At 36.8% G+C, this 13,257-nt stretch overlaps 1 protein-coding gene and 1 non-coding gene across 3 annotated transcripts in view; both read left to right on the top strand.

Annotated features, from left to right (window-relative positions):
* The window catches only part of LOC128922259 (uncharacterized), a 52,340-nt gene that overhangs the window by 34,377 nt on the left and 4,706 nt on the right, over positions 1–13,257 (top strand). The gene's annotated exons all lie outside the window — the stretch shown is intronic.
* On the top strand, positions 9,739–9,952 carry LOC128920026 (small nucleolar RNA U3). Its single transcript, XR_008470150.1, has one exon. It is a non-coding gene; the product is annotated as a small nucleolar RNA U3 (small nucleolar RNA).

Below are 13,257 nucleotides of genomic sequence, written 5' to 3' on the forward strand. Positions count from 1 at the left end.
ACATCCGATGAGACGACTCTTGGGGGTTTCGAGAGAAAGGTTTCACGTAAGATTTATGGTCCTCTCAACATTGGCAACGGCGAATGCCGCAGACGATGAGCTGTACGATTTATACGACGCTATTGACATAGTTCAGCGAATAAAAAGACAGCGGCTACGCTGGCTAGGTCATGTTGTACGAATGGATGGAAACACTCCAGTTCTGAAAGTGTTCGATGCAATACCCGCTGGAGGAAGCCGCGGAAGAGGACGACCTCCACTCCGGTGGAAAGAACAAGTGCAAAGTGACCTGGCTTTACTTGGTGTTTCCAGTTGGCGCCAAAAAGCAAAAAGGAGGAACGAGTGGCGCGCTCTGGTGGATTCGGCTATAATCGCTTAAGCGGTTTCTACGTCTATATTCTATATATGTATATATATAATTAAGTTAAATAAATAAATTACGAGAGTATAAAATGTTCGGTTACACCCGAACTTAGCCCTTCCTTACTTGTTGTTCAATTCTTTTGTTATTGATGCGCCAGCATTTATCCTTCCTGAAAATTCTGGTAAGGATTTTATAACATCCAGTTAATCATGACACTGAATATTGTCGTGTATTACTTCTGTCTGAAAATCTGTTACCCTGTGTGTTTCTATCTCGACTTGCGCTTTTAACCTGTCAAATTCCTGCCTTAACGTAATATTACTTTCCGCAATTAGGCGCATAATTAAATCTACTGTTCATCCTGCCTCAGTCGCCATTTTTATTTTTAGTTTTATTGATTAATTTTTTTTATGGGCACTTTTTGATTTGATGATTGCCCTTGCAATAATGCAACCTTTCTTATTTTGGAGTGCTTGAATTACTTCCCATTTACAAATTATGCTATGGTTGCAGACATAATTGTCTCCTGATTATAATAATCCTCAAGTGTGGCTATCTTATCTTTTCCTATATATTTAAAAACTTTCTCCATACATTTAATTCTGAGTCTAACTTTAATTGGATTCCTGTCTCTATTATTAACTCTATTCACTCTTACAAATCCTTCAAGATTTCTAACAATTCGGTCTATTTCATTATTGTCCAAGTCAGTTGGTAATGCATCAGTCATTTCATTGTTTTTTTATTTTTGATCCTTTCTAGGAAAGGAGAATCTTTAATTCTGGGGGGTCTGATTCAGAATCGCAGAATTGAGTTTTTGTTATAAACCGAATATTCCCCCCTGCGGTGGTGAATCGCGGTTTCAAAATTTTTTATTATTTGGCTGATCGAGCCTTGCTTTATATTATTGATTTTTTTTTGATTTTTTTTTTAATTCTCTGGAGGGTCCCCCCCAAGGTGGTGAATCGCAGCTTCATTTTATTTTATTATTGGTTGTACAAACCATAAATTATGTTTTATTTTTTCTGGGACACCTTTTCTCTTTTTGGTCCCCACCGCAATATTGACAGTAATACAATCTAATGTACTTAGGTTTAGTTTGGGTATTCCCCATAAATATATATATATATATATATAATTTATAATGTTAAGATATTTAATTTTCTTAGTAATAATGATTGAATGTCTAATCTTAGTGCTTTCTCCAGTGTTGTCCTCTTCTTATCCTCATTGTTTTCTATGAACTTACTGGCACTTCCCACGCTGCTGTAGTCACAACTGTTGTTTGCGATTAAATTTGTATGTTGTTGTTGTTCATTACTATTTTTATAATGTTAATTGTTTGCAGTTGTTGTAACTATGTATTTTTTCGTAAGTTTTTACACTTTAATTTGTATTGGGTTTTTTGTTTTTAATAGTAACTTTGTAAATTTTAATTTTTTTATATAAAAAAGTTTTAATATTAAATATTTTTTGTGAATTTACGCGATACGGCACGTTTCGTTAAACTTTAGTTAAAACTTTTCACTTTTCCTTTTTTTAAATTTACGCGACACTGCACGTTTCATTAAACTTTAGTTAAAACTTTTCACTTTTCCCTCTTATTTTTTGTTTTTGAGATTATTTTATTATGCAATTTTTTTGCATATTTATTACCTCTCGCTTGAGGTTTTTATACTATTGCTGTTTGTCCTTTATAAGGATCTTTATATGTGGGCTTAGACCACGATCACGAATCCTTTTCTGAGGAATTTTTCAATTTTTTTCGTGGAAAAAATATATTATTTACCGCTACGCGCGGTTTGAATTAAAACACGAAGTGTTGGTTTGAGTCCGCTTACCAACTGGACAGAACTGACTTTATTCTTAAAATCACTTATATTTATGTACTTACAATTCTATATGTAAAAGCTAATTATTTGAGATGCTTTGGCATTGCATTAAGTGATGAAATGCCAGAGCATTTCATTTCCAATTATTCTCATTATCAAAACAAATAATGGAATCTTGAATTTTGCTTACTTATCAATATTCTTACTTTTATTATGCCTTCTTGTGAGGGCTACAAATATTGTTTGGATAAGAATGGATTATTCCATTCTGAAATGAAAAGGTGTATCGAATTCTTAGATAAACAAAAACATTAATACAGATTTTAATTTATGTGGTTGCATAGTTACAAAGTGTAAAGATTCAATTATGTTTACAGTTATGGAAAAGTTGCTGTGTGGAGGCTGTCGTTAACTTGTATACATAAAACTTTATGTGAAGTAAATACATAAAATTGTGTAAAAATTTATATTTTACAGCCTTTTGAAAAATTGTATTTATGTTTTAATGAAAACTTATATAACTTTTCTCTCTAACTCGAGTTTTTTTTGTGGATTATTGTAGTTGAAAATTTAAAATAACAAGCTGTTATATGGATTTACAATTTCCCAAATAAATAAATAGTAAACCGTACGCCACGCGTCTATTACTTCTAATCATTAAGCTGCTTATAAAAAAAAAACAAGTAAGGAAGGGCTAAGTTCGGGTGTAACCGAACATTTTATACTCTCGCAATTTATTTATTTAACTTAATTAATATAATATATTACTCAATTTGACCCACATATTCGTCATATATATTGTATAAAGTCCATTGAAAGTTGGAAACCCTAATATTAGGTTAGAAGCACCGAGGTCCTCATGTTCGATATATGGTCCCTTGAAAACATATGGTCCGATTTCGGCGACTTTTAGAAATGGGCTGCCACTTTATTATATATTGTAAAGTAAACGATTCAGATCATCTTCTAAGTTCTGGTATATAGGAAGTAGGCGTGGTTGTGAACGAGGTTATTATCCGATTTCTTTCATTTTTGGACTGTATTAAGAAGTGGTTAAAAAAAACGACTACAGAAAGCTTGGTTTATATATCTTCATTGGTTTGCGAGATATATACAAAAAACCGAATTGGGGGCGGGACCACGCCCACTTCCCCAAAAAAAGCCCCTTCCTAGTTCGATCCTTTATTCTAAATTTTACTGTTATAACTTTATTTATGGCTTAGTTATGACACTTTATTTGTTTTTTGTTTTCGCCATTTTGTGGGCGTGGCAGTGGACCGATTTTGCCCATTTTCGAAAGCAACCCTCTCACGGTCCCAAGGAACATGTGTTCAAAGTTTCATTAAGATATTGCACGGACGGACGGACAGACAGACGGACGGACAGACATCCGGATTTCAACTCCACTCGTCATCCTGATCATTTATATATATATAACCCCATATCTAACTCTTCTATTTCTTGGTGACACATACAACCGTTATGTGAATAAAACTATAATACTCTGTGCAACAGGTTGCGAGAGTATAAAAATCAAGCAAACAGAAACGTATCCCAATCTTCTCCAACATTTATGTCATTACTATGGTAGTTAATCCTGGTTTCAAACTTTCAAATGATAAAAAAAACGTATAATATCTAGGTTCTTTATTATGCACGCAGTATAATAAAAAAATGTATAAACAAATATTTTGCAAAGGGAAAGGAAAAAACAAACATTAAGAAATATATCTACGAACTACCTTATTGATTCAACCTACTAACTGTTTTTAAGAGCACAATGCTATCGCTTCGTATTACATTCGAAGCAATTGGCTTTCTTCCCTAGGCCCTAGGATTGTTGCATCCTGGATAACGTCGATTGGCCTACGGCATTCACGACCTTAGGCATTGACAAGTAGGGTGGCAACGAGTAGGGATAGTTTGTTTCGATGTTGTCGAGTCGGCTCTGAGTGAGGCTCATACCAAAACTCAATCGTATTTAATATAACGATATGATATGGTGCAACGATTATGGTAATAAGCTCTTCAAATATCAAATATCCACCACCAATACAGGGGATGCTTCTATATCCAGCTATTCAATAACACAGTAGAATCTTCCAAACCAGAATGACATGTCTATACCGATAGATAAAAATCAGACACCCATACTCCTTTTGACGGGTCAAAAGACCAAGAAGTCACTAAAACTAACGGTTTTTTACCAACGAAAGAAAATAACTACTATTTTCATACGCACACTTTACCCTATTAGACACTCGCAACCTGGTAATAAAGTCGGCGTCGAGAGATTGAACAAATTATCAATATCTCTACAAAGAACAAACCAACTACACCTGACTGCTACTGATAAAACTTAAAAACGTTTGTATACCTTAGAATAAGCCATATTCAATGAACATACAGTTATATGCTGATTAGATCGTAACACCCAAGCTATATATACTCTAATCTTGCAAAGGTTTCTGTCAATCATATCTTCGATGAACACATCGCTGTAAATCAATAAATATAGTCTAAAAAATACGCTTTAAAAACACATCAACATCTGCATCTTTAAATAAGCAGAAAATAATAATTAACGAAAAATACTTGTAAAGGGTTTTTCAAAAGGGACGCTACAAAAATAGACAGATAGAGACAACAAATCACGCCATATTTTTTCCTGCTCTTTTGGCATTTGTCTTACTACCGAATTTGGAGTCAGTGGTCTTAACATTAAGAGCGCTACGTCCTACACTTGCTGAATGGCTTCATCAATAAGCAAAATATGCGTTAATGGTCAGGCAGCAATCCACACGTACTCCATGAGTCACAATTAGATGATAAGGACCACAAGCCACACAGCGAATGTCACAATTGATTTACTGAAAGCAAAGTTTGGTGAACGTCTTATCTCACGGTAGTGTAAGACTATTTTCTGTGGGGCTACGTCAAATCTAAGGTCTATACCAACAAGCCAGCGACGATTGATGAACTTGATGACGAATATGCATATGTAGATCGTGAAATTGCAGCAGTGTCGGCCGATTTATGCTTGAAAACCGTCAAGAATTGGGTTCAGCGTCTGGACTTCTGCAAGCGTGCCCATGGTGAAATCGATTTAAATACATAATGGCATCGAATGTACTTTCAGGAATAAAGAAACCAAATCAGGAACAGAGAAACCAAATCGGTTGCGTTTACTTTTGTAGCGCTCTTATTCAAAACCCCTTTAGTATTAGGGATGCAAACGATGTATCGATGTTTTTGAAACAAATAGCCATCGATGTCTCGAATCTAAAAACATCAATGCATCGATGTCACTTTCAACGATGTTTTAAGTCGATGTTTTATATACAAATTTGATTTCACACCTTCACACTTTTTCGGGTATTAACTCGAAACCTTTTATTTGGTTTAGCTTTATGAGATTGGAATTCGATTTTTGTAAAATACGGATAATTATTTAAGGGAATGTGCGCTTGGACAATACTGTGTTTACTTTTATGATTTATTTATACTATTTAATTCTGGCGCAGGCTACTGCGTTCGATCTTCTTCTTCTTGACTGGCGTAGACAACGCTTACGCGGATATAGCCGGGTCCACAATATCGCGCCACGCATCTCTCCTTTTGGCAGTTTGGCGCCAATTGGTAATACCAAGTGAAGACAGGTCCTTCCCCACCTGGTCCTTCTATCGGAGAGGAGCTCTCCCTCTTCCTCGGCTTTCACCAGCGGGTACTGCATCGTCCATTCGAACAACATGACCCAGCCAGCGTAGCCGCTGTCTTTTTATTCGCTAGACTATGTCTATGTCGTCGAACAACACATACAGCTCATCATTCCATCTTCTTACCGCCGTTGCCAGTGTTTAAGGGACCATAAATCTTCCGCAAAATCTTTCTCTCGAAAACTCCTAGTGCCGTCTCATCGGATGATGACACCGTCCACGTTTCTGCACCATAAAGTAGGACGGGAATGATGAGGAACTTGTAGAGTTTAGTTTTTGTTCGTCGAGAGAGGACTTAACTTTTCAATTGCCTACTCAGTCCATAGTAGCACCTGTTGGCAAGAGTGATTCTGCGTTGGATTTCGCGAGGGCGCTGACAGGAGATATTTGATGACAGGAGATATTTCGTCTTGTCCTCATTCACCACCAGACCCATACGCTTCGCTTCCTTATTCAGTATGTAAAAAGTATAACAAACGGCGCGGTTGTTGCTTCCGATGACATCAATATCATCGGCGGACGCCAGCAGCTGTACACTCTTATAGAAGATTGTACCTTGATGCTGGTGCCCAGGTATACGAAATTATCTACAACTTCAAAGTTATGACTGTCAACAGTGACGTGGGAGCCAAGACGCGAATGCGCTGACTGATTGTTTGATGACAGGAAATATTTCGTCTCATCACCAGACCCATTCGCTTCGCTTCCTTATCCAGGCGGGAGCAAGCAGAACTAACGTCGCGGGTTGTTTCCAATGATCTTATAAAAAATTGTGTCAGCTTAGTTTTGCGGGGATAGCTCCTTTCGCTCTTTTTCGTGCTGTCGAAAGCAGTTTTAAAGTCGACAAATAGATGGTGTGCGTCGATCCTCTTTTCACGGGCCTTCTCCAAGATTTGGCGCATGGTGATAATCTGGTCAGTTGTTGATTTTCCAGGTCTAAAGCCATACTGATAAGGTCCAATCAGTTTGTTGACGGAGGGTTTTAGTCTTTCACACAATACGCTCGATAGAACCTTATAAGCGATGTTAAGGAGGCTTATCCCACGATAGTTGGAGCAGATTGTGGGGTCTCCCTTTTTGTGGATTGAGCAGAGTACACTGAGATTCCAATCGGCGGGCATGCTTTCTTCCGACCATATTCCGCAAAGAAGCTGATGCATGCACCTTATCAGCTCTCCGCCGCCGTATTTGCATAGCTCGTCCGGCAATATATCGGCCCCACCGCCTTGTGGTTCTTCAAGCGGGTAATTGCTATTCTAATTTCTTCACGGTCGGGCAATGGAACATATGTTCCATCGTCGTCGATTGGGGAATCGGGTTCGCCAACTCCTGGTGTTGAACTTTCACGGCCATTCAGCAGGCTGGAGAAGTGTTCCCTCCACAAACACAGCATATTCTGGTCATCAACAACTTGATCACCTCTGGGAGTCCTACAGGAGTGCGTTCCGGTCTTGAAACCTTCAGTTAGTCGCCGGATCTTTTCGTAAAATTTTCGAGCATTACCCCTGTCGGCCAGCTTGTCAAGCTCTTCATACTCACGCATTTCGGCCTCTTTCTTTTTTTGTCTGCAAATGCGTCTCGCTTCCCTCTTCAGCTCTCGGTATCTTTCCCATCCCGCTCGTGTTGCGGTCGATCGCAACATTGCGAGGTAGGCAACCTGTTTTCTCTCCACTGCGAGACGACAATCCTCATCATACCAGCTGTTTTTTTTTACTTTTCCGAAGGCCAATGGTTTCGGTTGCAGCTGTACGTAAGGAGTTTGATATGCCATCCCACAGTTCCTTTATACCGAGATGCTGATGAGTGTTCTCAAAGAGCAGGAGTGCAAGTCTAGTAGAAAATCGTTCGGCTGTCGGTTGTGATAGTAGCTTCTCGATGTCGAACCTTCCTTGTGTTTGTTGACGTGTGCACTTTTCCACACAGAGGCGGGTGCGTATCTTAGCTGCTAGAAGATAGTGGTCCGAGTCGATGTTGGGACCACGAAACGTACGCACATCAAGAACACTTAAGACATGTCGTCCATCTATCACAACATGATCGATCTGGTTGCGAGTGATTCGATCCGGGGTCAGCCAAGTAGCTTGATGGATTTTCTTATGCTGGAATCTAGTACTACAGACGGCCATATTTCGGGCCCCGGCGAAGTCGATCAGCCGCAGACCGTTTGGCGATCTTTCGTCATTGAGGCTGAATTTTCCGACTGTTGTGCCAAAGACATCTTCTTTACCCACCCTAGCGTTTAAATCGCCAAGCACGATTTAGACATCGTGGCGGGGGCAGCGCTCATAGGTACGCTCTAAGCGCTCATAGAAGGTATCTTTGATCACTTCGTCCTTCTCTTCCGAACGCATGTCTGTTGGTTACCCAGAGGATACTTGGTCTAAGACCGAAAGTCGTGAGCTGCTTGAGCCACATGCAAAGGAATCGTTCCTGGCCCTTCCCAAGTGAATGGCAGTCAGAAACTTTCCACACATACGTGAACTTCTAATTATGACTCCATCCACTGCGTTAGATCAGAGATTCAAATTACTGCATTTTAAAGATGCTATGGCTAAAAGAGTACGCTGATACTACGGAATCTTCGGATGAGTTTGAAACAGAATACTCGATTGATATTTGGAACCAGAATGAACATTTGGTCCACCAAAAGGTGAAATGTAGCTGTCAAATTTATCTACAATTACAGGGACGGAAGGTTGAAGAGAAAGTGTATCTCGGCTGTTACCCCTACCAATCAGAAGCCAATAGAGTTTGGGTTGACATGAATACTGTGTTTCCGGAGTTGTATAGATAGGCTTATTAATATTTACACATTGTGGCCACTTCAGTGCCGAGTAAACGACCGGCAACTATCACGCAGAAGTAAAATCGAAAAGAAATGACAGTGAAAAAACTTTCCATGTCGTTGTTTTAAAATTTTGTTATTTATTGAGAAAAAACTTTAACAGACATATAATGCTAAGTGAAATAAAAGGTATCAACTTAAGACGTACTACATTTAATTTATTTATGCTTCTGTTTCTGTATCCCCTTGCTTTTCACACGAAATTTAAAATAAGTTCAAAAAGTTCAAAAATACAACGATGTTTCGATGTATCGATGTTTAATTGCCGATGTTTTTGATTTCGATGGGTTTTGAAGAAACATCGATACAGCGAACCATCGATTTTTCATTTGAAGATGTTTGCATCTCTACTTATTATTGGTTAAAAAGCATGGGTTGTTCTATATGAGAAAAATATGACACAAACCCCCACGCCTTTTTAACAATAGTACAAAATATATACAACACAGTATTAAATTCCAAGTCAAGATTCTTTGACTTTACAATAAAGATAATTTTACAATTATCGTTATAGTCAACCGGCAGTAAGAATTTTTGATTTCGATGTCTTGATCTTTGCAAGTTGCGATACATATACATATATCCAGCTACATCTGAACTTCTTACCTTCCCTTCCTTACTTGTTATTAATTTTCTTTTTGAAGTTATACTTCTTATACGACTTCGGAAAAGGTTGCGATAATTGTTGGTTGCGCAACCTATAGCGTTAAACAAGCGAGGGAGAGAGAGTGAATGAGAGTAAAGCAGATAACTTAAAGCACTTGCCATGTTTATGCTATTTGGGTAATTCTTGTTTTTGTAGAACAATGTTTAAATTTTTGGTTGGTGACATATTCACATGTGTACGCACATGTATGATTGTATGCTTGCGCATTATTTTTCTTTCGTTTATGTTCTTTCGTTTCTGTTTAATTTCTGCGAATTCTCAACTAGTTTATGTGTCTTTTGGTTGGAATACTCTGCGTTGGCCGTTGAAAAGTTAAGACTATACTTCACAGGATCATTTCTGTAGTCAGTCTTCATTTACTTTCTTTGCAAATCGAAAGTATGAGCACCCGCGATGAGGAGGTATATCGTTTTATCTGACAGCGTGAGGTTTATGAACTTCATTTCTAATTTTGTCTTGTGGCATATTAGAAATGGAGTTTCTTCGATGATGGCTCGGTTACAACGGATAAAACGACTTCTGAGTGGTGATTTTAATGAATAAATTTCAAGGTTTTACACAAATAATTATGTATAATAATGCAGTCAATAAGTACAGTAGGACAATTCACAATCTGGTGCAAATGGTGTTGCATATTTGCAATTGCAAATTCGCTGTACATTTTGTTAGTGTAAAAGAACAATATGCTTCGCTCATTTGCAATTGCAAATATGCTAGAATGCAAAATGAACCCTAGCGATAATCGTATTATTAAAAAATTGAATTTAATTGCCATTTATATATCACCAAATTCATCGATGAGAGATACATATAAAATTGTTCATCGGTAAAGCTTTATTACCGTTGTCGACTGCAAGTTCGCAAGCTTTTGCAGATATTATGGGAGAACCAGTAGAGTATAGCGAACAACCGGTACTCTTTGCGGGAGATTTCAATGTAAATTTCTCATTGCCAGAAGCTCAACCATTACTGGTATTCCTCAGAGAGAAATTTTCATTAGAAATGATCAATGGAAGAAATAATCCTACGACAAAAGGAGGTACGACAATTAATGCGGTATTCGCGAGAAATAAAGATAAAATATATGTAAGGCATTTCATATCGTATTTTAATTATCATAATCCAATTATAAATATTATAGATATCAATCCGTCAGAACCCATAAATGATAATTGCTTTGGACTTTGCTTTATAAAATGTGCATAATAAATTTATAAAATGTGAATTTAAGAAAGTGTTGGACACTCCACCATATTTTTATCCTTTCCCTCTCGCTAGTTTTCTTTCATACAAAATGATATGCATTTCTTGGAATATCACTAAGAAGTATAACTTCTTCCGCGCGTAGGGGTGCGTGGAGTCTTTTTTTCTTCAATGTAAGAGCAGACGAAATAAGCTATGAGTGCATGAGTTTATCTATTTCGGAATACGACTACGAACACATTAATTGTCAGGCCAATTCATTATATCGAAGTTTTCGTTAATTCAAGTACTTGTGAGTAATTGTGAGGGTTCTTTTTAAAAATGTAAAATGAGGAAAATTCAAACATGAAATTATATTTTATTTGCAATGAGCTAAAACTTGATTACGACCTCTAGTCTTTTGTGTCCGATGTCTTTTTCTCTAATTATGAAAGCGTTGGGACGCTCAGAGTTCGACTTGTATATTTCTAATATTTTGTTCCTCAAGCCGTTGCACACGCACAGCGGCGAGCACTCTTTATTTATGGTTATCATATTGAGGTTTCATGTCAGGAAAACTTCTCTTTCGAGTCAATGAAGTGACAGAAATCTGTTGGAAATGCTATTAATCCATCGAGGTGTCAACTGCGACCCTACCATTTCGAACTGTTTCTACAATAGCAATTTGATATTGTTGCAAAAACACTCATATGTTTGTTGTTTTTTGGCGATTCTTTATGTGTCGCCACAAATTAAATAGCCCGTCAGTAACAGTTGATCCAGGAATAATTGGAAGAGTCTGGCGTAAATCACCTGCTAACAGAATCCTGGCTCCACCAAAAACGTTCATCGACAATCAAGATCTTTTAAAGTCCTGTGCAGTACCTCCAGCGACTTCTTGAATATTTGAAAAATTTTCGTTATAGCGCTATTTTTGACGATTTTGCCGACTGGTGTTTCGTTCATTTGCAATTTAGGAGTAATTTCAAGGCCGAATTTGCCGTTTGTTTGCCTACTAACAGGTGCCAAGTTGCACCTATTCCCATTAACCTTGGTACCTTGAGTGAAATTGGTTCTGAAATTACATCAGCCCTCATATACTATATATGATGACTTTCTATTGGACTTTATGTCGAATATATAGGTCAAATTGTGTGTTATCTTAATAAAATTACATTAATAAATTGCGAGAGTATAAAATGTTCGGTTGGACCCGAACTTAGCCTTTCCTTATTTGTTACAAATTGTTTTGGGCTATCGACACAACCTTATACAATTGAACTATAACAAAAATATTTTAACAAAGCAACAATGATAACCTTCAAACTATTATTTTTTGGTTTTCTCTTTTTATATTATTCTTGTCAACTCGAATAAAACTCTCCTATTATTATCTTCCTCGCAATTTTTTCATATTTACTCACTTTCAAATCTTTTTCTGGCCTTCCACGACTATTTCATGACTAAAATTAGCGAGATCGGTTTGGCCGTTTTCGTTTTTTTGCGGCACAAACGAGCAGCAATTCATTTTTATATTATATTATTATCAAGCGACAATATTCTTAATTCCGCACAGGGCCATTCAGTAGGGAATTGACCGCGCGAGTGATCTTAACACCCCTCCCGTACCTCCGTGCCCGAGTGACGCCTACAACTCTACAACGAATAGTTAGCCGCCGAAAAATTTCAAAATTTTTAACTCGTGATATCTTTTGAATGGAATGTCAGAATCTAATAATTCAAAAAGTTATATAAAGGTTTTGAAGCGATCTTAAATAATAAATCATTTATTTCGATAAGGATTAACACTAAGGTATAAATAATGAGCATTTTCAAGTAGTGGTATTTTAATTAATTTTTTTTATATAAAATCGCTTATTGTGACAAAACTATAATAGTTAGAGATATAATGTCGCGTTTTTTGTAGAGTTAAGTTCTACAAAATTGTAGTACATCACTTTGTTATATCTTCAATCGTTTTCGCAGCATTCGCGATTAAAGAAAGTTTTTTGGTATTTTTTTTACATTATCGGAGTTTTGGTAAGGAACCCTATTTTTTGTTTCAAACTAATTATAGCCTATGTCACTCAGGGATAGTACAGCTTTCCAACGGGAATTTTTCAAATCGGTTCAGTTGTTTCGGAGCCTATTCGAGATAAACAAACAAAAAAAACAAACATTTCCTCTTTATTATATTAGTATAGACAAACATACATACAAATCTTTTCTATTGATAATAGTAGTATATATTTGCTAAAAAAAGAAAAAACTTAACAGAACAATTGAAATGTTGCTTTAAAGGAAGTAATCTGCTTAAACTCGTAAATTTTTACAGCTAAATCGATTAATCGTATTCTTCGTTAACATTCGAAGATTGTATTCGATGGATCCTTCTTGAAGTCAAATCAATACGATAAGTTTTGTGAAATTGATGTTCTACTTCTTTGCTTTTTTGGGGAGAATGAAAATCTAAACTTTGTCATATTGCCAAAAATTTGCTAAGCTGTAATCGTACGCAATATATGGAAAGCAATTTCGTCAAAGTTACCCTAATTATCTTAATTTATTTTATACAAAAAAGGGAAAAATAACCTTCTTAATATAAACAAGTAAGGAAGGGCTAAGTTCGGGTGTAACCGAACATTTTATAC

The sequence above is a fragment of the Zeugodacus cucurbitae genome, chromosome 2 (genome assembly GCF_028554725.1).
Source record: "Zeugodacus cucurbitae isolate PBARC_wt_2022May chromosome 2, idZeuCucr1.2, whole genome shotgun sequence".
Lineage (NCBI taxonomy): Eukaryota > Metazoa > Arthropoda > Insecta > Diptera > Tephritidae > Zeugodacus > Zeugodacus cucurbitae.